The sequence below is a fragment of the Austrofundulus limnaeus genome, unplaced genomic scaffold (genome assembly GCF_001266775.1).
Source record: "Austrofundulus limnaeus strain Quisiro unplaced genomic scaffold, Austrofundulus_limnaeus-1.0 Scaffold26, whole genome shotgun sequence".
Classification (NCBI taxonomy): domain Eukaryota; kingdom Metazoa; phylum Chordata; class Actinopteri; order Cyprinodontiformes; family Rivulidae; genus Austrofundulus; species Austrofundulus limnaeus.
Genome location: NW_013952428.1, coordinates 504,566 through 508,592, shown reverse-complemented (window position 1 = coordinate 508,592; position 4,027 = coordinate 504,566). Strand labels below are relative to the sequence as shown.

Below are 4,027 nucleotides of genomic sequence, written 5' to 3'. Positions count from 1 at the left end.
AATCTATGCCACGAAGAATTGAGGCAGTTCTGAAGGCAAAAGGGGGTCCAACCCGTTACTAGCGTGGTGTACCTAATAAAGTGGCCGGTGAGTGTATGTTCTACCAAACATTTAAGTTCCTCCATGTTTACAGTAATTATGGTAATAAACTCGTGCACAAAGTTAATACTTTCAAACTCAGAATGAATGGATGCGCCGGTTGCGCAACACAGCAACGTGCGCACAGTCACTCGTTCTTTGCGTGATAACCATGTATTATTCCTATTCTTACTTAGGATTTTTTTCTCACTCACATTATATTAAATTCATTATTTTTCTGAATCTAGAAATAATTTCTGATCGCGCAGGGATCACTCAAACGTGTCCTTCACACATGCAGGAAGTAATTTGCATCTGTTTAACATATGTTAATGAAGGCGTGTCGGGGGAGGTGTCTCACCTCCACTCAGTTCCACGTTAATTGTGATGTACAAAAGCAATGTGTGTGGATTTTGGCGTACGCACGGTTCGATACATCTAGATATTTTTTTGTGTGTACGCCGTTTTCTGGATTTGACCGTACGCCACGTTTCAGTAAGAAATCCACGCAAGTCTTTGTATATGAGGCCCCTGGTGCTTAGCTCCAGCTGTGTGAGAGCTGGGGGACACCCTGGACAGGTCTCCAGGGTGTCAGCCATTCACACTCTCACTCACATCTAGGGACAGTTTAGTGCTACCATTTAACCTAATTCCTGTCTACAGTGAAGAGGAAAAAGATCAAACACCCCTTTTCAGTTATTGGGCTATATAGTCATAAAAAATTGTATATTTCCCAGGTTCAAAGAGTACAAAAACCAAACAAATTCTACCATCTCATTTGTTTTTTAACAGTGACAAAGTTGAATTGAAAAAGTTGTGATTTAAAAAACAAACAAACATTTGTTGCATCCTGCAGCGAAAATTCTTACATCCCAGGACCTTTGAACAGCTCAAGTATCAGAAAAGAATGGGACAACATTCTCCTCTAAAAGGTTCAACCACTTGTCTCATCACTAGATGTTTCCAGACTGTTGTTGAAATAAACAAGGATACCTCTCAGTGTTAAACATGGCCCAGGGTTTGTTGCCCCTTTTCCATCAAGGATTGTTCTACAATTGTTCCTGTGTTTTTAGAAACACTTTTTCTCAGACTGGTCAGTCTCTGCCCATCTTAACTTCTGACAGATTCAGCCGTTTTAAAATATTTTTTTTTCTATCATCTTATCGAACTGTTGGCAATTAACCTATTTTATTGAAAAATACAGCTGTTTTTTATTAGAACCACTTACTTTTACAACCTTTTGTTGCAAATTCAGAACCTTTTTATTCTGTTACCGTTTTTTAAAGAAAAAGATACAATTTCTTAGTTCAAGCATTTGATGTTTACTTTGTTCCATTGTAAATAAAATGTATGGGTTTATGAGATGTATAAAATATTGCAATCTGTTGTTTGTTTTTCACAACTTTTTCAGAAATGATGTTGAAATATACTTTTTCATGTGTCTAAAGTTTAAACATTCCTGATCTGAATGATGCAGATGGTAAGAGGAGCCAGTGAAAACCAACACTGCTGCTTTTCAGGCTTACGCCTGTTATAGTTTTAGGTCTAGTTTTAGTTTTGTTTTTGTTTTTATCTCATGTCATGTGTTTTTAGCAGCTCTTTTCCTCAGCCTTGTCACAGCCCTGCTCCCTCTCCCTTCACAGATCCTCAGGTAATCAGCTCATGCAACTCACCTGTGTCCCTCTGTATTTAAGCCAGCAGTTTCCCTCAGCACTCTGCCAGTTTATCATCAGCCAGTCTATGGCTCACCAGCATTCTTGTCCCATGTCCTGTTCTGATCTCGGCTCCTCGACCCCCTTCTCGTCCCTTGGATTACCACCTCTTGCCTCAGCCCGTGTCGGATACCTTCTGCCATCTGCTCTTCTGGTAATGACCCTGTTTCTGTTTCTCGGACTCCTGCCCCTCTTCTCTCCCTTGCTCGGCACCACGACACCTCAGACTTCTTGGTTCTCGACCCCTGCCTGCCTCCCGGATTCAAGAGTTACGTTTGCTCCTCTTAACCTGTCGTATTCTCTGATCCCTCTGTGTATGACCCTCGTCTGTCCCTGGACCCCGGACCCGTTTCTCGAACCCGCAACGCTCCCAAAGATTGTTGGTGACGTCATCCGTGTTTCTCTGGAACCAAACTGGCACAGTTGGTGTTTCCACACGGAGGCTCTCAGTTGACACCAGGTTAGTGGCTAAAAATACTAGTAGTATTTTGTCCTAGAGTCTTACAGCCACTAACCTGTTTTTTTTCTGTGTCCAGAAAACCGGACCCACGCACCTGGGTTGTTCCAGCTCCACACCAGCAATTTTAATAAAATTTGTAAACCTTTATCTGTTTTCGGGTTTTTTATCAGAGCTCAAACTCAGATCCGTAACAACGCCATCACGTTTTCTGTTGAAATATTTATTATAAACCAGCACAGTGACAGCCAGCCTCCCTTCTTGCATTCCAGGGCTGAGATTTCTCTCCTCTTTCTTCCCTCTTATTAAAACAGCCTGTCTTTGAGACCTTGCTCTTCACATTTCTTCCCCTTTTCACCAAGTCTGTCTTCATGCCCCCCACCCCCCAAGTTCTCCATTAAATAATGAAAAGCCTTTGAAAATCCCTTTTCTTTGCTCTCTGTTTGAGCAGAGGAATCTTGACTGAATGTGTCAATGGGTCTCTCGACCTCTAGCTCGTTGAGAGAAGTTTTTGGATTTAGCTCAAAAACCCATATCGACCCTAGCTGTCCCCACCAACTTCCCTGCTCTGCTTCTAGCAGTTTGTCAGCTCACTGTCAGTCCCTCCCATCCCCTCTCCTTCCTGCCCATTTGTGGATCATCCTGCAGTGGATCCAGATGAGCATGTCTTGTTCAGAGACATTCTCTTCCTCTGCTCTTGCATGGACATATGTGCACAACGTGCGCCAGTTGGTGTTTGCAAATCTTTTTTTTTTCCAAATTTGCAGGAGTAGAGATGGAGCACCACAAAATAAATCAGTCCGGTGTTTGTAAAGCTCAAACCATTTATCCTCCCACCTGCTCACGTAACAATGTTCCACTCCTCCATTCTTATTCAAAAGTGACCAATGTCTAAGTCTGTTTATTTCAGGGACCGCTCGTCATCAAACAAAACAACCTAATGCATGTGAGAGTAATTAAGATACCCACGCCATTTGCACAATGATCAGTGTAGAGTTGAATGTCAGAGTTTTTAACATGTGGTTTCGAAATGCTGAGATTGGAAATGTTTTAACTCTCCAGTCATGTCGCTGTGGTGGAACAGCCCCTGCTAAACAAGCGCCAGCAGGATCGCAGGCTTTGTGTGATTTGTGTACATGCAAAGAATGTGAGGAAGAACTTGTTTTTGACAGCCTCAGGAAGCCAAGATCTCTTCCAAATCTGCCTAATCAGGACCACATTGTAGGGGTCAACCACGGCATAAACCTAAGAAGACCCAAGGCCAGGTTTCCTCCTTACTGGAAATCACAGATATGTGTGCTCACTTCTAAGAGACAGTGTTGCATAAGAGCAGAAAAAAGATTCAGAAGGCTACAGAAACTCCTGGCCATCATTAAAACAAAGATAAATGATTTACTTTGTGGAACTGGTGAAAGTTTGCCAACTGGTGCCTGTTACTGTTGTCAACCACATTACCACCACATTTGTCAAATTCCTCCTGCCAAGTTCCACGTGTTTAAACAAACTCTCTACTTAAAGGGGACAGCTTAAAGTGTAACTTACCCCCCCTGTGAAAAGATAACTCCGCCCCAAGGCGAAATTTGAAAAATGCATCAAAGTGGGTAGGGGAGGGGGMGWYGGTGGAGGAAGGGGGGTTAGAGAGCGGAGGTGTGGCCAGGTCGAGAGAACGTGACAGGCAGCTAGCATTAGCATAATTGATGCTACATGGAAAGTGACCACAGTGTAAAAAATGAAATGTTGGATTTACTTAACCATGTTATGTTACCTGGTTCCACTTAAC

At 42.7% G+C, this 4,027-nt stretch overlaps 1 protein-coding gene and 1 long non-coding RNA gene across 2 annotated transcripts in view; both read left to right on the top strand.

Annotated features, from left to right (window-relative positions):
* The window catches only part of arsb (arylsulfatase B), a gene marked incomplete at its 5' end in the record, with an annotated part of 51,424 nt that overhangs the window by 31,031 nt on the left and 16,366 nt on the right, over positions 1 to 4,027 (top strand).
* LOC106515072 (uncharacterized) lies at positions 951 to 2,397 on the top strand. The gene is made up of 2 exons (XR_001309960.1): positions 951 to 2,250; positions 2,327 to 2,397. It is a non-coding gene; the product is annotated as an uncharacterized LOC106515072 (long non-coding RNA).